At 37.3% G+C, this 21,042-nt stretch overlaps 1 long non-coding RNA gene across 1 annotated transcript in view; it reads right to left on the bottom strand.

Annotated features, from left to right (window-relative positions):
- Positions 1-3,391: 3,391 nt before the first annotated feature.
- Positions 3,392-21,042, bottom strand: part of LOC109144493 — a 64,053-nt gene continuing 46,402 nt past the window's right edge. Inside the window, exons 4-5 of the long non-coding RNA XR_002045285.2 lie at positions 4,021-4,160; positions 3,392-3,726 (exon numbers count right to left, since the gene is read on the bottom strand). This is a non-coding gene — a long non-coding RNA (uncharacterized LOC109144493). The remainder of the gene's footprint in view (positions 3,727-4,020; positions 4,161-21,042) is intronic.

Raw genomic sequence — 21,042 nt, 5'->3', positions numbered from 1 at the left:
ATGTTCTGGGAAGCTGTGCCCTGTGGTTCAACTTTATTCTTGAGGAGAACATTGGTCTGGCAACAGCTGCTGTGCCCTTTTCACAAGCACATTAATTGGTTTCCAAAAGCATGGCTTCATGGAACCTGATACTTTGCAATCATGTTGCTAAATGGCCTGTTTTGGGGGGGATCCTAATGACTGACCTGGGGGAGGATGTTAGGGACTGCTCTGGTCCAGACACAGTCAGCTCCAGCCACCTCGATGGACGCATGGCAGGTCAAAACTCAGTCTGACAGTGTGTGCCAGTTTGTCCAAATCTAGAAATATATCCTCTGAGAGAAGGCAGGTCACAACCACGTCTCCCCCACCAGGTTAGGGAAAAATAAATTTTCCTCGAAGGAAAGTGAAAGAGATAAAAACTATTTATTTAACAAACACATGGGAAAAGGATAATAATGCTAAATGATAAAACCTCCCGCTATACTGAGAGAAACCTGGGGGAAAATTTCAGAGTCCTTCCATAGATCTCTCTTCCCCTCCTTGGAGCTGGGACGGGGTGGTGGGCCCACCTCCAGGGCCAAGGCCTTGGTGGAAAGTCCTCCCAATGTATTCTGATGTTGAAACAGTTCAGCAGAGAGAAAAGGAAAAAAATGAAGTCCCAAGAAAAACAAAAGTTCAGCTCTCTGGAGGAAAAGGAGCTGAGAAAAAAAAACCTGCCAAAAGCTGGCTGGAAGGAAGAGCAAGCTGGGTGCTTCCCTTCCCTCTCCCTCTCCTGCCACTCTGAAAAAAATGTCTCTATCTCTGTGTGACCTTGGAACATGAAAGAAAACTGCTTTGAAAAAATTTTGCTCAGTTTTTCCTTCCCCCTCTCAGGCTCAGTGTAAAGGCATAGAAAGGCAAAAAAAAAAAAAAAAAAAAAAAAAAAAAAAAAAAAAAAAATATCTGGGCATGGGGCAGCGATAGGGGATACACATCACAAAGTCACTCCAAGACACAGTGGAGTTAATGTAGCCTCCAAACCAGAGAAGGCTGCAGTGATGCAGTGAAATCATATTTCAGAAATTACAGAAAGTCACAAGGCCAGAGGAGCAGGAGGTGCTTTGTGCTGGAGCAGGGACATCCCCAAGGTAACTGAAGCCCATGCACAACCTGCACCAGAGCATATGCGCCCATTGCAGCCCTCAGCATTTAAATGTTTGTCATCATTGTTTCCCAATACCTGAAACAGTAATTAAACATTGCAAATTAAGTTAAATCCCCCAAGCCAAGTCTGCTTTGCCCGTGATAGTAACTGCTGAGTGATTTGTTTTGACCCACAAGCTTTCTCTTGTACTGCCTGTTTTCTCCTCTGTTCTGCTAGAAGGTGGGGAATGAGTGAGTGCATGAGTGAGTGGCTCTGTGTGCTTGGCTGCTAGGTCAGGGCCAACCCACCATGTGATGCTCATTTTTTCTAAGGACTATTTTTTTCCTGGCTATTTTTTGTACTTTGTGTATATTTTAACACTTTCAAAGTGCAAGAAAGTAGATTTGACAGTAATTCATGACAGAAACAGGGAGAGAGTAGACAGCTTGTTAGTTCTACATACTGCCAGGTGTGTGAGTGAACCTAATGACAGGCATCATGCAAGGTATGAACATATATTTGGGTTCCTTAAACTGAGAGAAAATTTGACTGCTTAAAGATGTATTCATATAAATGAGAGTTACTGACAGAAAGACAAGTATTATTTCTCTGATAAAAATGTTCAAATGTTTCTTCTTCTGTTTTCAGTTACATTTATATAATTTTCATTTCAATTCAAAGTTACCTATGGGGGTTATTTTCTCCTAAGTATACGGATATTAATTCTTGGGAGCAGGTGGCATGCAAACATGCAAGATGACAACTATCAACATCAGGGTAAGATATTGATATTTCAATCCATGTCAAAATTTGGCCAGCCCTTTCTATTCTCTATAGAACAATAACAGTTGAATTCCTCCAACCACAAATTGTGAGATCTTGCTCACTTTTTATTTGAAGACTGCACATGCCCAGGGTTATGCAGTATAGTAGCCTCTTTCTTTTTGAGCTCAGAAAAAATTCAATATAAACAAAAATGCTGCAGCAAATCTGTTCAATGACCCAGAATAACTCTGTATTTTTCTCTCTTTGTTCCTTTTCATATATGATTAGAAAAGCTTTTCCTTTGTCTCTGATGTGCCCTCTGCCTCTGTTTATCCTTGCCTTTTAGTTATTTCACTCTGTAATTGCACTTTTCTTATTCTGAGGATTCTCTTGTCATGGCATCTTTATTATGTAAGGAGAGGTGGTCTGAAAGTAATAATCACAACTTTGTGAAAGTCATGAGCTGCACAATTTGTTTGAGAATACTAAATTTTTTAATTTTTTTTTTTTTAACTGAGCTCTAGAAGTAGTCTTCCATCAGTAATTGTCCATCTGGAGACATTGTTGTGCAGTCACTCTGAAATACAAAGAAATATCTTTATTTAAAAAAGCCCTATATTTCACAGAACATTCCCCATCACCAAGATCCCATACAGTTGAACTGACGGGTTAGAAATCTAAAGAAAGAGGGAAGAGGCATCTACTATAAAAATCTCTCCTGAAAAGAGTGGTAAAGTTACAAAGAACATGACAAAAAGAAGGTTTGGAGACAGTAAGGATTTTGCCTTACCTTTGTGAAAAAGGGAGAAGTATTGGAAGGGTTTAATTTTTTTTTTTTTTTTTTTTTTTTTTTTTTTTTTTTTGGTTTCTGTTAATAAGTAGCTCTTCCTTTTCATAATTAAATCTGTCTAAATACACATGGGCTTCAGGCACCTGATGATGGTGATGATGGTAATAATAATGTTGTTTGCTATGTGTGTAATTAAAAATCCTACACTGATATTTTGCAATGTTATTTCTAGAAAGCCTTAAATAAACTCCAAGGCAAATTAGAAGCTATATATACTTCATAAGGCTTAAAAAATGTTTTAAGCACACCAAGTGCTCCAGTCATTTTTTTCAGTGTCTTCAGGCAAGGTGGTTCACCTCAAAGCATCCAAAGTGCACAGCAAGAGATTGTGGGATATTTCTTGCTGATTCAGATGGGGTGCAACATGCTCAGTCTTGATCTGGCCAAATAACGGAATGATTGCTTTGTGCTGTGCTGAGATACAAGAATTTCATTCTCTCCTCTTCGGTAAAGCTCATCCTCTGGTATTTTCTGGATATTTTCTTGGCCTTGCAAATCTCTTGACTCTGTGCTCACTGTTTATTTTGGTGAAATTGCTAAACATCAAGCTCCCATTGCCTGCTTTTTTCCCTAGTTTAGTGAACGATATCAACGGTGCAATTTGTTTTTCTACCAGGTGACAGAACTGAAAGAACAGAAAGAAACTGTATTTTCTCATGGTAACTTTTTTATTTAAATACAAATCCACTTAACTAATCACATTTATTTGTATTCTTCTTGGACACTAGGTTTCTAGTTTGGTAGAGTTAATGGAGTATGCACATTAAAAATTAATGAAATCAGCATGAACAAATACAATAAATAACTTCTTTGTTTGCCTAGCCACATAATTTTGTAGACTTTTCTTCTGTTTACTTAAATGCAAGAAGTGAAACATTCACAGTATTAATCCTATGTGGTTGTGGGGATAAATGGTTTCTCTACTTTACCATGATGATGGAGGCTTATTGCCAGACTTCCAGTTCTTCATGCATTACAATGCGCAAGCAGTAGAGCTTTGACAGTGCTGTCAGAGTATAAAATAATTATTAAAAAAAAATTAGTCAAGTGGAATTCTCAAAATGTCAACCCAAGATAAACTATTTATCTATATTGAACACAGACAAATATTCTGCTTTTGGAGCATAAGTAAATGCTTTGAGTCAAGGACTCAGTGGGAAATTCTGATGGTACTAAAACAATGCCAAAGTGGGAAAAAAGTCCTTCAGGCCTGACTTTATGGGGGTGTGGACACACAGTAGGATGTGTTTTGGATGACATCAGAATGAAAATCATAAACATTGACAGCTGCCCACAGTACCTGCTGTTATAGCTAAGAGCGATCAGATGGCTGACAGGATATGCGATTTTTCAGGACCTCTCCTTTTAGAGGCTCACTGTGGTTCTTCTGGCCTTGGTGGAAGGACTGTTTTATCAATGGCAAGTGTTTTGGTAATCCAGCTGGAGAAGACATAAAAATTTTTAGACAGAGTCTGACAGTGCTCCCAAGAAAAGTTGCCTCTGCAGAAAAGAAGTTAGACTGAATGAAGGGGACAGGCTTTTCTCTGTGTTACTCAGGAGATCAAAGATCTGTCTGGATAGCCAGATTGGGCTGTAAATTACATTGGGTAGTCTTCTTGCCTGAACAAGTCTTTCTAAATAGTACTGGAGATAAGCCAGAGGGATCAGTAATTGTAGGCTGGCCTGAGAAACAATCAGTTCTCTCTGACGGCTCACAGCAAGCTAACAAAAGGTTTTCTGCAAGCCTTTGCTTATTCCGAAGCAGGTAACTCTCTTGAATGCTGGAGAAATAGAGCTACTGTGTTAGAAGTTTCCTACTAGCTCCTTCTTCCTTTGTGGATCATCAGTGTATTTATTGTTTTCTGAGAGTGACTATGTAAATCAGAAGTGCAGCTTGAGCAAAACACAGTGAGAATCAACTGGGAGATCTGCCACAAATCTCAGTGAGGTTGCAATAAATGATGATCAAAACAGGCAACTATTATCGACCCCAATAACACTGCAAATTAATCACTGTCTCTACAGAAGAAATAGCTCTAATCGTCATGCCAGCTCCTTAACATTAGGTTTAGAGTTCGGCTAAAATCCAATCCTTAAGAAAATATTTGAACTTCATATCCTGCAACACCAATTCAGCTGGACAATTTCAACCATCACAACATACCTGCAAAAGAATGGATTTTGAATGATAAATCCAACATATTTTGTTGCAGATGAAGGGAGAATGAAATGCTGGTTGGGGGCACTTTCCTCAATTCCTCTCCCTCAAATGTGTCCTGGCTAGGAAGAAGCGCATGGTGTATACAAGGCCATACTGACCATTTTATGTAACACCCAGCCTCAGTTTTTAAAGTTCCTGTCTTGAGAAGTCCTAATCAAGTTCAAAAAGTGAGGAAAAAGTATTTGTTAGTAGAACAATCTCTCAAAGATAAGGATGAATATATAAAAGAAGAAAAACCTCCAGAATTTTGTCCATACAAAGATGAATAAAAAAAATCTTCAGCCTAGAGCAGTCAACATCCCCCTTTGTTTTTATTTTGTTCGGTACCACAAAAGAATCAATAGAGCCCTGGGAGAAGGATACTGGGTGTACAGTATGAGCTGTGCTATACTTTTCTAAACTACAAAATAATTGTTAAAATGAAAAACTTGCAACATTACTTCAATCACCAAGGACATCCTCCAGCTCAGTGAATCTGTCAACAAAGCTACAAACTACAGGATTTTACATTTTGGGGAAGAAAAATGAAACAGAAAGCTTCTAATTTTAAGCAGGTGGATGAAAAGAAGGAGGTTGTAGTCTCTAGCAGGAGAATTCCAGGTAGCATAATTTACAGAAGAATGAAAAAGTCTGAACAGGAGAGTATCAGAATAAAATACTATCTAATAAAATCATATTTAAATGCATCAATCCTGAACAACAGCAGAGAACACTTCAGAAAGCATTTCTGGTATCATCACTCCAAAGGTCACAATGCAAAACCATGACATACATTTTCATGCAGTCTTGTATATGTAATAGCTTTATCTGAGACAAAGCAGAACTCCAGATGGAGTTGTATGATATAGCTTGACTCTTGACAGGTGTTCCTCCTATATTTGTGCACATACATATTTGTGCATAGTAAGTCTTTTCTATGTAGCACACATAAAAATATTGACAAGGAATTATCTCTAACAGTAAAACGAAGTGAGGGGAAAACATGCATCAAATTCAAAGTTAATATAACTGCATTATTGTCTGCAAAGTCATACCACTTTGTGATATTTACCTGAATTCAATTACAGCAGAGATTAATATAAAACAAGGTCTAATTCACTGAGAGCTTAAGAACTAAATGTGCAGGTATGTTAAACCTGCATGTATCTAATTAAAGCAGATTAATAGAGAAAGAGATGAAGATGCAACCAATATCCCACTAACGTCTATAGCTAACAATGGAATGCTAAATGTTTTGAACTCATGCTTAGCTGCCATAAGTATAAATTTACACCACACAGGGACCTACATTTTTATTTATCACAATGCCCAACATTCTAAGCAATTTGTTTCTAATTTAAGTGTATAAGTTTGCTTCTGCTCTAGTGTTTATTAATGCAAGTCATAGAACTGAAGTAAAATGTACAGCTTTGAGTAGATGTGGCTGGATTTTTGGATGAAGCAAGAGCAGTGACTGCAGACTTCCAGGCTGCAAAGTAGTTCTGGGGATATTGGAAGCCTGTGAACATGAGACAGATGTGCTCACTTGGCAGCAAAGAAGGTCAGCAGTATCCAGGAGCATATAAACACAAGTAGAGTCAGTGGATGGAGAGAAGTAAGTACTCCCCTTTACTTAGCACTCATTAGAGCACAAATCATTAGATCTAGATATTGCATCAACTGTTGGGATCCTCACGACAAGAAAGATGCTGATAAATTGGAATGAGGTCAGTGTAGGGCCACCAAGATGTTTGCAGGCTGCAGGATTTCGCCTTCTGAGGAGAGGCTGACAGAACTGGCCTTGTCCAATTTGGAGAAGAGATAGCTCCTGGAAGCCCCCACTTGGGCCTGGAGAGAAGCTATTGGGAATGTAAGTCAGGCTCTTCACAGCTGTATGTACAGTTGTGCATAGTGGGAGGCTGGGAGGCAACGGGCACAAGATGAGAGGCTTCAGAGAGCTCTTCAGGCTGGATATAACACAGATAAAAAAAGATTGATCATGAAAATAGTTGAGCAGTGGAACAGGGTGCCTAGAAAATTTGTACTGTCTGTACACCTGGAAGTTTTCAATATGAGGCTGGACACAGACCTGGAACAACATGGTCTGATCTCTGAGCTGGTCCAGTTCTGAGCAGGAGTTTGTGTAAGAGACTTCCTGAAGTCTCTTCCTGACTTGTATTGCCATTTGATTTTAGGGCGGCTTTCAATATGCATTCGTGAGAATATGAGGAAGGAAATATTTCCTATTGCAGATTCTTGCTTATCAACACAAAGGTCCCTGGTCTGTCTTGTGTCGTTTATTTTAGTCTTTTCTTTTCCCCTGAGGAAAGTTCTGCCATTCAGGAAGCAAATCTTAGTAATAAAACTGAAAAACTCAAGCCTGACTTCCTCAAACTGAATTAGAAATGATTCATCATTAGTTTAAACAGACCCAAGTCAGTATTTTATATAATTATACAAATATTCACCATGAAAGAGTTGAATCTGAGATGATTCAGTACATAGATCACCTAGTATGATTCTGCCCCAATCCTGGATGAGTACATTAATCTTAGTCAGGCATGAATATTTACAGTAACAAAGGATAAACTTTTGTTTTTAAAATATTTTTTCATCCTCTCTTAGAAGTCACTGTACTCGTAAACAGAATGAAACTGGATTCATTTATCATAATATTTGCAAAGAAGTGACAAAAATGGAAACATTGAAAAATGAAACAGTTGAAAAATTTCTTAAAGTCCCTCAGACTATTCTGATTTTAGAAGTTTTAGTTGGTGTTCAATGATTGTTAACTTGTGCACATGGCAGGAAGATCAAGGCTCATTGCTCTTTCAGCTCAGAAAGTCATGAGACAGGCAAGGATGGAACTATGCAGTCAAATACTTTAGCAGTCTACTTTTACTGGCCTTATTACCACTTTTATAAATATATATAATGTGTATCACTGGAAGAAAAAGAAAAAAATCTGATGATGAATGGCTTATTCTTTTAAATATGTCAACTGTTAAGGAAATCTCTGGATAAGATTAAACTACATAGAAAACTCTTATCTGTATCATCTACTCTTTCCAGTTTTCTCATACGGCCTTTCTTTTCATTCTAATAATCCCAATGATTTTAAGTCATCAAGGGTATAAGTTTATGTAATTTTCCTATAATAATTTCATCTGAAGGTTATTGAATATCTAGGAACTGTTACCATGGGGAAATAAAAGTAGAATAATTCAAATACAACTTGAAAACATGAAGGGCTACTCTAGAGAATTTCACATGGTGCAGAGTAATCCATTGCAATGAATATTTCAAAGTGGAAATTTAAGGCTACAGTTGTAAAAGATTCACATAACATTTATAAAGAGTCAGCCTAAACTGCAAGTGTCACTCTTTCTTAAATGCAGTGCACAGCCATGCAAGTTTCAGGATTTGGGAATTTTCCTCTTTTCAGTTTGCCATTACGGTCAAGCCACAAAAGACAATCTAAAAAGACAGGAAGCATGGAAACAGATGTTCCAGCTATAAAATATAAAAGGAGGTGTGGAGAGGAGGAAAAGAGTGAGTTACAATATGGCAAAAATGGCATATTATGTTTATCAAGTGTATTAAAAGATAGGGAAGGGTCAGAGGAACAAACTGGTCAGGGACATGTCAGCATGGTTACTACCAGAGTTTTCATCTGCTAATTCTATCTCTTATTAACACTTGATCCACATGTCAATTCCTCTGCAGAATAATATAGTGTGGTGGGCTATTTAGAAGTTGATTACTGATCACAAATGAAAAGCAATTGAGATTTTCATTTTAAAAAGTAACAAAATGAAGGAAAAGCATTTAACTGCAAAATCAGATCCATAAGAGTGAGGAAATCCAACCCACTGACTTTGATGCCTGACTTTCATATTGAATTCCTGCAAGGACAGAAAAGGTAAAGGGCTTCAGGTGCTGTGGCTACCGAGCAGAATTTATTCCACGGTTGTCTCCTATAATTTACAGTACACAGAGCCAGATTTCTCTCCTCAACCTACATCCAGTTGGTGCAGAAGATAGTAATTATCACTGAAAATGAACTGTATATACTGCAGGTATTTTAGTTTGCTGCTAAAAGCTGGCCTGTACATAACCTAGGGCAGCCTTAGGGCTGCCCTAATTTATGGCAATTTCTTAACACCCAAACGTAGTGAATTAGAGCTCCTTTCTGCTTCTCATCTTGATCAGGTATAAATAGAATATAGACAGTTGTGCCCAGCCAAAGGAAAGAAGACAAACAACTTATCTGGGATAATCTTCATACCAACAGAGGCAGCCTAAATTGGCTATTTTGTCTGAAAGTGGTCAGATAAACTGACCCAAGGGATAGAAAAACACCAAATCAAAATACCTGAAGTACAAACATGGCCTGAATATAACCTAGGAAGTTTGGTTTGTTTTCTGAAGCCATGACCTGAGCTGAACCATCTAACAGGATGGTCCCATATTTGTAAGAATAAACAAATAAAAGCCATTACATTCTTGGTTCCAGTAAAGTCTGTTTTCTTCCTGGGCTGGTATTGAAAGATTTTACATACAGCTGCTGTACATAGGCAGCTGCCAGTTTAGTCAGCATTTGGGAATCCCCAGATGCCATAAGAAAGGACAAAGCTTTTTCACAACTGCAATAGTTCTGTGCTGAAGAACATTTCTAGGAGAGCTAGGACAATACTTCAATTTACTTGGGGACTTGTTCATCACTGTACTAAAATCACTGAAAACATTCAACCAGCCAAGTGAGTGAAAACCAAAGCTGTATAACTCCATTGATCAAGCCACAGCATGGCCCAGGAAGTGATAATTGAATCAATATGACAAGCAGGTCAAAAAGAGCCTGATAGTTTTGGCTTCTTCCGAGGAAAGCAGTGAATCATTTTAAGACAAAAGTTGCCTAATTTCTTGTCCACTCTTATAGCAGAATGAAAACCCAGTCCGCAGCCTTTACTAGGGAAACAAAATCCTGAAAAAACAAAAACAAGTGTCATCATGATGTCTTGAGTTTTGGACGTAAATCTTAAAAACAACTGCTCTGAATTGCCAGTAAATGTGGGCTTCCTATGCACAGTAAATATGAAATGTTATTCAATTAACACCTGCTGTCCTATATCATCAAAAATTTTACAATCCCTTTTCATCAGAATGAATAGCTATAGAGAGGAACACTAGTGGAAAAGCAGACCTTTAGGTAGAATAATTAATTGCATTTTGTCTTAAGTATCTTATATGGCATCTTATATCTTTTAGACCTACAGTAGAATCAGACATTTAGATTGCAGGAAACTTCATTCCCTCACTCCAGATTCCTCATTGTCTAACTACCATATCCTTTCATTGGTTATTTTTGACTTATGGGGAACATTTTTTTTCAGACTACTGTTGAAAATATTTGATTTCTCAGTGCTTTGCACCATTAAAGGAAGATAGCCGTCAGCTTTGCCCAGATTTCATTCTTTCTTACACCAAAAATATATCTTTGAAATAAATGTATCTCTCTTCTAATAATGAAAACAACTATCCCATTCAGCTCCTGATTTTTGGAAGGTTTCTGGAACTCCTGCATTAAATCATGCTCTAGAGCTAATATCCTCTTACTGTCGTTCTTTTAAGTATGGCTGGCACTGTTCTTAGACAACAGCCAAAAACTTCTACTGTTCAGTTTACAATGCCATGTAGACATGTGCATTTTTCCTCTGGTCATCTAATACCTTCATTGTGAGAGGTCTGCCTGGATCTGTACACCAAAGTGTGCAGCTTCTTTAAATGCTTTCACTTGAGACTAACAGAATGTTAGGGGCAGCCAGCTTGCTGTCTGCAGCCAATAGATGAGAGCCTCTAGAGGAGGGCCTTCTGCTAAGCAGGGATTTGTGAGTAACCCTGGCCTTCAGCATTGCACAGAGAGCATTTTTATGCTGTTATTTTCTTCACAAATGTACATGTAGGGGTGGTAGATAGTTCTATACTTGGCTGTCCTATCTAGGATGTTGGTAGTCTTCCTGTTCAATGAGAAGCAGGTTTTTCTTCTGTTACATTGCATAAGCATTTACATTAATGGTTCACTAATGAACTCCAGTGCAATTTGGTTCCCTATATACATAAAAGGATGGAAAGAAAACTTTCTACCAACACCTCTATTATTGTCCCCAAGCCCTTTTGCTTCAGGAGCTTAGGACAATATGAAATATGCAGGATAGGTTTTAATATTAATCAGATGGTGTGATTGTAATACTACCAGTTACTGAGAAATGGCTAATTTTTCAGAGAAGTGGCAAAAAAAAAACTATGGGAGAGCAGAAGTTGAAAAAGAAAAGAATATAAGTTATAAAATTGATGTCACAGATAAAAAGTAAATCTGCAGTTCCACAGGAATCCCTGTTCAGCCATTCAGAAGAAATACTTCTGAAGCAGCACAAGCTGGCATTGGACTTTTTGAAAAATTTGAAAGTACTTTTTCCATTTGTATTTAATTTGTCTCATAAATCCTTAATTCAAACACATTGAGGGGGGCTTTGCAAATTTCAAATTTAAGTCTAGAGAAAGAGTCAAGTGAGAAGCGTAATAAAAAAGAAGTTCTTTCAAGAGAGGCACAGAACAGGTAAATGTATCAGTGTGCTGAGTGATGGGGAGGATATGAAAGGAGGAAAGGAGAGAAGACAAAGGAAGATATTCTAAATTTTAAACAATCTCTTTGTGGCATGATGTTCAGGGACCAACACAGAGATAAGTGCTGACATCCTGAATGTGTGCCATGCAATTCAAATTTTCCTTCTATTGTCATCTAAAATGGCTTCTGCAACAATTGATTCTGGCCAACACAATCTATTTGAATACTAAGCTGTATAAGGTAGAAAGTCAGCTATCTTTGTATTTAAGGCATCTACATTTATTTCCATGGTAGTAGAGTAGCTAACAATACACCTCAAACTAGCATTTTAGTATGGTAGTTTTGTGCTTAGTTTGTTTGGATTATCTTTTTAAATTTTACATTACCATTTCCAATTAAGCAAATAACAGTATTTTTCAACTAAGTTCAGTGAAAATGGTGAAAAAAAATGTTGGTTACTTTTGTTTTACACTTCCACAGATGCAAGCAAATTTTCACCCAATGCTGAACTCAATTGTAAACTCTTTAAAACACGTTGAAACATTGCAGAGCAGAATTCAAAATGACACAGGCTTTTAAGCAATGAAGATTCAGGAAAGACTGAAAGAATATTTGCCTAAAAGCTTGGGTGAGAAATGTTTCCCCATTGTGAGAAGTGTTGCTGAGATTTGTTTTACATTTCATCACAATGAGCTCAGCATAACTGTAAAGATTTTCAGACTGGTTACAGCTCTGACAGGAACACTATCACTGTCAATTATTTCATCCATAATGCCAGAAAAATAGAAAAAAAAAAAAAAGACAAGAATGAGACATGAAATTCCAATGAAGTCTTTGGATACTTGTGGGTTTGGGATTTTATCTGTTTCACTAGTTGTACCTGTGATGACTGGATTTGAATTTAAGTGTATTTTTTCCTCACAGCTTTCATGAGTGGCTTGGCTTGTTTTTTTTAAGACTAGGAGCATCATGAGTTCTTCAATTTTCTAGTTGTATCACAAGAGTGACAAAAGCCTGTAAAGCTAAGGAAAACAAAAAGAAACAAAAAGAAATTATAAAATTGTTTAAATGTGAGATACCTATCTTTCACACTTACACTTTGCTACAGAAAACAGAAAAATTAAATCAGTGCAACAGGCATATTTCGAATATATACTTGCTTTGAGCTTAGCAAGAAATTTCACACAAGGAGAGAAGATGATTAATGATGAATATGTAACAAAGAACTCTTTCCATATGACAAAACAATTCTCTCCTAGAAATTTTTGTTATCATTCTGCAAGGGAAGTAAGAGAGGTTATTCCTTCCTGTAATACAAGAAGTCCATGGACCTGCCTCAGAAAAAGAGGGAAATATATATAAAATGTCGGAAAGCAGTTGGTGTAGATTTCTGAGAGTAACTGGAACTGGGTTCTGCTAAAAAATGCAGCAAAATGCTCCATAAAAATTCACTTATTTATGCCAAAATACCAGCAAACTCAGCGGCCAATCACTTTGAACCTGAATGATGATCTGCATGTCACCAGTTTGGTGACACTTTTTTCACTCTCTTCAGTAAATTATATTTCAAAATATAAACTTGCAAGATGCCGGTTCCTGTACATGCAACTTCCAAAATAAAGCAATGTGGTATGAGTCATGATTTCTACACAAGGTAAGTTCAGAAATAAAAGATTAGAGAGCAGGTCTCCTAGGACCAATAGGCCTACAGAACCTCACAGGTTACTGTCTCTAGATCTGAGTTCAAAGGCAGTGCTTCAAGTGTTTCAAAGAATGTCTTTGACTTCTGTAGAAATAAAATTCACTTTCTTTTAAGAAGAGTCCTTCAAATTGCTATATGTGTAAATGCTCTTTACAAATATTTGAAGAGATACCAATTGAGTACTTTATTTTCGGTCCTGTTAATACCTGCTTGTCTGTTGTTTTGCTCTCTTTTATGTGTGGGCATGAATAGATGAATTAGAGAAGAGCACACAGTCAGTAGTGCTATGAAACATCATAGTTTTCTTCCCAATCCTCATTTAATACGTGAGCTAACAATAGAAGAAAAATTGGCATTAAAGGATATTCTTATTAAGAGAAATACAGCAAGCAAGCAGTTTTGCTGTTTACTGTTTGATGGAATTAAATACAACTGGTTTTAAAAGCTTTAGTCACACAGTCATTTGTATTTGTGTTGTCTTAAATTTGTCTTGCATTTCCATTGGCATGGTGGGTGACTGCAGTGCCTACATCATGGTTTGATGTAATTTAGGGCAATTAATATTTCAAGGTTGATTTAGTTGGGATTGATGATGATTTCTTTTCAGGCTAGCATGCTCTCCCCAGATGGTTCAAACTACTGCCTCAGTGCTGGTCTCTCTACAGATTTGGGAAGTCTTGATGCATGCAGAAATTTACCATATGCATGTATTTTCACAACATTGCAGCTTTTCTAGGCAGAGATGATGGTTTGATGTGTGAAGGCTGGAAACCAGACCTTTGGTGCTAGCTTCAGTGTTCCTGAAACTATTTTTGTACTCCTGACCAAACAAGTGTTGATGCTGTCTGTGTATGTCACCCACCCGTGCTCATGTGCTGTGTGGAGCTGTTGAGAAACGAGGGTCACAGTAGCTGCTACCCACAGAGAGACCACCTGCTTCACCTTCATTTTGAACTATGCTCTTCCTGCCTCTCATCTTACTGACATCCAGTGCAGCAGGTATCTGTGACAGTGACCCAGGACCAAAACATGCTGTACATGATTGTCACATTAATCTTCTAGTAATCTGTGTTTTGATCATAATTCCATAACCAGTATTTCAGATTGAAGCCTGTTAATGCTTTGTTATGAGGACATAAATTTGTTTGTACAGAAGTTTGTACAGAAGCTCACCTAAGTAGCCTAACTATGCAGGTGGAAAGACTGGGCTCTGGAAGGGTGTCTCAGTGTTGACTGCATATTTAAATGTAGAGCTGCATGTTTAAAACCAGCTGGGCCTTAGCTGTGACCCTGAAAGCAGTGTCATAGCACACAAACATCTTCCCAAACAAAGCTCAGGGAGTGGTATGCTGCTTTACACTGACAAATGATGAACTGATAATGTTTTCATAATTGCAATCCTTTCAATATGCGGGCAAGTTAATGATATTCTACTTCTACCTAGCTAAAAATCATGCTAAAGGCTCTTCATTAACAGGTATTAAGGTTTTCAGAAAGAGCAGTCTCTGATCATGTCTTATTGTATTTATGATGATGATATTCTGTCTTTAAGAGTTTGCAAATGTCCTTTTCTTGAGACATAATTTAGAGGGTTAGTTGAAATCTTTTAGAACTTCACTTTTCAGTGATACAGTGAGGTTATCTGTAAATGCTACCTTTTGTTTTGTTTCTGTGCTCAAAAGTTCATAATTACAAGGTTGGCAATTTTAAAAATTTTATGGAAAAGTGAGTTCTGAGCTGCAGACTTATGAACACAGCAGCAATTTCATAAAATTCACTGTGAGATTATAGTGTAGCCGAGACATCAATTCCGGAGAGATTTAAAAACCTGTCCAGAAGCATTCATTTTTTCAGATGTAATAATGTTAAATGTGAAGATTGAGTCATTAATGTATGAGTAACTCATTCTGTGAAGTTTTTTACAAAACCATTTTCAGGTTATTATGATTTCCCCTTATGCAGAGGTATGAAACCAGTCAGATATCTATTGTATGAATGACTTAGCAGAAAGCATGGTTTGACTGGAATATTAAGACAAGGTAGATGCTATTAAAGTGCTTCATCTTTGTTATCAAGTTATCTAGGTGAGGTGAAGAAGGAAGAAAAGAGAGAGGCTTATTGATAAAGCACTAATGCTAAAAATTAAAAAGAAAAAAGCACTATTATTATTATTATTATTATTATTATTATTGCTACTACTACTACTAATATTATTGCTATTATAATTGTTGGTTGCTATACATTCAGGGAAAGCTGAACAGTAGTCAGCCTGTGATTTGAAAAACATTGCTAACCTAGTTCTAGTACTATTTGCATTAGCTGCCTGATCAACACACTGAATTTTTTAACACTGAGTCATAGGTTACAGGTTTTACAAAGTGCTAGGAAAAAAATTCTCATGATCGACTAAAGCAGTAGCTCAGTTCTGAATGAAGGGAACAAGCTGAAATTGTATTAGTTGCTGCATGGCTGTATGCCATCCCTAGACATACCCAAATCAAATCCTAAACCTAAATGACCCAAGCAGTCACTTGTTCCTGAGAATTGTAATAACTTCTTTGACTATTCAGTATGAATTGTCTTGGAGGAATCATTTATTAACTGGACCTCTGCTGACTACAAAAGTGTTTTAGGCACCTTACTCACAAGCAGTTACATACACTTAAATGCATAAATTAGGCATTTTAATTTCATCCTGAGTTCTACCTGAAATAATTTATATGGACTATCCATGTACTTCCTCAAAAGCAGTGGTTCCAAAATGACAGCAGCTCACTTTTTCTTATATCCAATCCTACCTCATGCCACAGATTGAAGGGTACCTCAAAAAACCAAAAACAAACAAAACCGAACCAAACCAAAACAAAACCCCACAAAACTATAAACAAACCTAAAATCTCGTAAGTACAAATAATATTGTCCTAAATTTAGCCCTGACATGTTTTTTAACCACAATATGAAAATGAATCTTAATCTCTTTGTATTATTTACCCCAAACTCCAGATTTAACTCTGGCGCAGTATAATGGAAGTGATGGAAAGTCACTTACCATATTACTTCCTTTCATGTACAATTCCTAAAGGTTATGTTAGAGAACATTTCTAAACCCAGAATTTACTGCAGCTCAGAACTCTTTACATTTCAGAATCCTAACCAAATTCTAACTCTTGCAATCACACCACCTTAGAATTAGAAACCTAATCTTGTATACGTTAGAATACCGTGAAAATACCCTGGAAATATCCAGAAATAATATTACTCTGGATCCTAAGTGAACCAGCCATAAGCCTAGGTTGATTAATGTGTCTAGATCCTAAAATAACAGGAGCTGCTCAGACCTTCTATATCCAAATAGTGAATGCTACATGTGCTTTACTTCCAGAGTGGTACCTTGGAATTTTATATCCTAATCTAGGATTATAGTTGTAGTATTTGATTTAATTCTAGAGAAATAAATTAAGTCCATCAAGTTTTAGGACCTTTAAGACAGGTTAGCAAACCTACCTACACTATGACTCAGCCCTCCCTCTATTCAGCATTACTAAGTCCCAAACTGAGAGATCTTAGTTTCTCCAAAATAAATCATGTCAGGTTTGTCTTTCCCCTTGCAGAATCAGATGTAATAGTCAGGAAGAAAACTTATGGGAACCCACCAGTAACTGCAGTTCATGTTCCCTGGCATTCCCAGGCAAACCCTATATCTAGACCTAACCCTAATCCTGTTTATGTTGCTTGTTCACTTGCACCAAAGTCAAGGAGAGAGAAGAGCCTTAATGCCTTCAAGTAGGTTACTAATAATAATCTGCCTGCTCCTGTCCAGAGCCCCCAGATAACCCCACTGCCAGCTGAGAGCCGCTGTCACATAGAAAGTGGCACACACCCCTTGTCTGTAGAAAAGGTTTGAAGATATAAACCAGCAACATGCATCCCAAGAGCTCCCTCTGATATTCTTCTTGTCCTTTCTTCCTTAGTCATCTGTCTGCTTCTGTGTGGAGAATACTTTACAGTACCTCCCTTGCCTGCCACAGGTCTATTAGCAAAGTAACAGTTATCAACAGAATAAAAAGCAGCCATAAAAGGAAGAGAAATAAGCTGAAAATAAAATAAATAAGCACTGGATTCAAGCAGCAACGAATATTTAGCCTAGACACTAAAAAACTTTTTCGTGGTTTGAATAGCTAATTATCAAAATGGATTCTTGAGGTGGTGCTGTTGTGTATCTGAAAAATCTGCAAGTTTCTATGCAGGGAAACAACAGGCTCATGAAGAGGAGGTCTCACAGTTCCTCTTGACTTGTTTTCCTCTGATTTGTATCTAAATAACAGAGTCAGGTGATGCCAAACTTCCAAATGTAAATCTGTCTTTCCCTTGAGACTAAGGAGGCGACCATCTCTAGATTCCTGCAGTGAACAGTGCTGTGTCCCAGATAAGCTTCATGTCTGAATAATCCAGTTGTTTTAAGTATCAAGAATAAAATGTTTTTGATACTTCTTCATTGCATTTTTATTTTCAGTCCTTGCCTGACATTACTTAGATACCAGCCAGATTCAAACTATGAAATGCTTTAAAGGGATGACAGTTGTATCTTCACTAGCATAAATGATGCACTTCTTGAGAATGTTCCTATCAATTTGTTCACATTCTTTAAATGAGAAATGTGAGTTTCTATTAACAACCAAACAATTCTATTACCCAGTTCTCTCACTAAAAGAGACACTTTGGTCAGAGTATGCTCTGCAAGACTTTACAGAGTCTAGAAAGTCCTATAACTTACACTAAATCAAGTCTGTTTTGTCAAACCAAGCATCTGGGCAGGAGTGGCAAACAGCATGAACCTGTACCAGTAAAATATAGAAAAAGAAAATGTGCTAGAAGAAACAAACAAACAAACAAAAAAAAAGAAATAGGTACAGAACACAGACAGTTTAACCAAAAGTTTCAAAAGTATTTTAGGAGCTGAAGGAAAAAAACCCCAACCTGCAAATGTCCAGATGATTTATCGAAGCCATAAGGTATTATGTTCTTTAGTGCTTAACATTGTGACTATTACATAATGCATTGCCTGATTGCAGAATTCCTTGCAATTAATAAAAGTGTTATTTCTTTCTTGTACATTGTACTGCTGCAGAATGAACAGTTAGCAGGAGTAATTTTCTAAGCGGTCTGATTAATATCAAATTAGTCTTGTTTAAGTTTCAGTGGCCAAATTCTTATAAGAATAATTTTCCTAATTAGCTTGAGATGTACTCCTCTTCCTGCTGAAAAGAAAAGGAAGTTTGGGTGTTGTTTTTTTTCTGTGGATTCTCATCTAACACTAGATGAGGTGTCAACCATTGTCCATTGTCCTTTCTGAACATCTGTAAGTTTCACAGTCACCCTACTTTGTTCTCCGTGGAGCTGGCAGGTCTACTCCCACTCCTAAAACCACAGGTCAGTGAAAGAGGGCTGGAATGGGTCAAATTTTGATTTACAAGAGGTTAAGAGTAGCAGGTCATAGCAGGACATCTCCCTTCCTTCTTCATTCCCAAGGGTGATATAAATTCAAGTTCTTCCTAGTTTTGAATTTTCTTACTTTTTTCCTTCTCTCCCCCATCCTGCAGTGGGCCAGGGAGGGTCAGTAATCAGCTGTGTGGGACTTAGTTGCCAGCTGGGGTTAAACCATGACACTGTGGAAGCTTGCACTAGATCCAGCTTTGCTGAATTAAGTAAAAAGGCAAAAAGCCCCAAACCAGAAATGCCAACAAGTGGTAATGAAAATTTAACTTCCAGAGGAAATGAAAAAGTTATTTGACTGTGGTGCTGTTTATCCTTTGAAACTGATCAGGACTTGATTAAATGGAAGGAATCAAAAAAATTCCGTGGCTCAATGAACCTTGTGTGTGTATCTGTACAATTCATTATACCGGTAATAAAAAAAAGGCTTATAACATTACCATAGTGTTATCTCATCCTTGATGAAGTACAGTGGCATAACATAGCAAATTCTCTGTCCTCCAGAGACCCATAACAGTCACGACCTGTCACTTGCATAATTCTATCTCTTTAAGATCCGTTTTTAAATTCAGAATATTCTGTGATTCTGTGGTAAGATGTGTCACTGTTGGACGTTACAAAGGATGTCTAAAGTCTTGTATGTCCCTAACTGGTAAAAATTCAGACAAATTTCAAGTTTAAATAATGTTTCAGCTTCTCTAAAATACTGATGTAGGGATGCCTCGTAATTTTCATTTTTAAAATTATCCCTCATAAATGCAATAGCATTTGAAATAGCATTGTTCTGAAACCAACAGCTTGGAGGAATGATAAGAACAGTTCAATATCTCAGTTCTCGAGTGGCACTTCACACTTCCCAGGAAGGGCTGTTTAGCACTCTAGAAATATGAGCAAGTATGTTCTGTTTCATTTAAACAGACTCTGCTCATGTCCTTTAACAGGCAAACTGTTTGCCTTTCAAAGAAAACATTTGGTTAGATGCAACCACAAGATGTGTTTCTTTGATCACTATAAATAGCTGACTTTTGTTTATACAATGTGATTTAAGCTTTAGCACAGCTAGAGAGGTGTCATAGTGCAGCACATTCTTAGGGAATATTTTTATCTGAGTTTTCTCTAATATTCTTGGAAAATCAAACCCAAAGTCTGAAATTTCATCACCATTATGAAGACTTCTGGTCTGCATATGCATCTCAGGCCAGCTACTGCTGCAAAGCATTGGTGGCAGAACACAACTAAAAATGAGGTTTTGCCTGAAGGCACCTATGCTTCTTCAGGCAGCAAAAAATTGGTTGCCTGGTGGAGCACATTCTTCACACACTCAGGGTTAAATTGTGTCAGGAAGAAGTTTTTGTCTGGTCAGGTGGACAGAGAGGTTTTTGGAGGGATAGCTGGGAGGAAAGGCTACGCTTCTAGTCTCTCCTCTGCTCTGCTCGGCTTGTGGGACCTTGCAACTTTTGAGACCTCATTTGCAAAAGTCCTTATTTTACTTTCTGTTCCAAGAAAAAAAATGTAAGTTTTCACAGATTTTATATATATATGTGTGTGTGTGTTCAGATAATGTGAATAACATGCTAAGCAAGGTACATGCATTTGCCTGCTTTCTTTACCATCAGAAAAACAAAATAAGTATGAGCATATTTTGTCAAAGCAAAATACATGTAGGAGATAAAGGGAAGTATTGCTAAAAATGGTGGGGACATTTAATTTAGTTGGCTTTTCTTATACCTACAAACCATGCAGTTTCCTTTACATTTAGTTGCAGTGTACTCACAAATGTTAATGTGAGCAAATAATAATGAATAAATCTAAATTGACAGCAGACTTCAGTTAAAGAAAATACAGTTAAAGAACTCTGTGTTCCCAAAACTTATCCCAGCAGGAAACGAGGGCGATATGGAGATAACATATGTGATTAAACCCGTGGTGCCAATAGTGAACCCTGATGAACAGCATATAGTAAGTACTGGCTTGCAGACAAAGTTTTATGTCCTGATAATGCCCATCACATGCTGTGTGAGCACGTACAGCATGCTCCCCTCCTGAGCAGCTTACTATCTAACAAGCATATTTCATCAGAGTGTTTGGAAAAACAACACATATTTCAACACATTCAGTGATGGTTTGTGAACTAAAAATGGCTACACTTGTCCTCTATGTTATTTTCAGTGAAACATTCACGAAAGTCTTGTGAAGTTGCAGACCTCATCTGTCTTCTGGCAATGCAAAGGAAATGTGGATCATGCAACTAAAAATGTCATTTGCAAGGTACACCTTGGATTAGATTTTGTATATTGCTAAA

Source organism: Corvus cornix, chromosome 2, assembly GCF_000738735.6.
Source record: "Corvus cornix cornix isolate S_Up_H32 chromosome 2, ASM73873v5, whole genome shotgun sequence".
NCBI classification, from domain to species: domain Eukaryota; kingdom Metazoa; phylum Chordata; class Aves; order Passeriformes; family Corvidae; genus Corvus; species Corvus cornix.
This window is presented reverse-complemented; position numbering and strand designations above follow the sequence as displayed.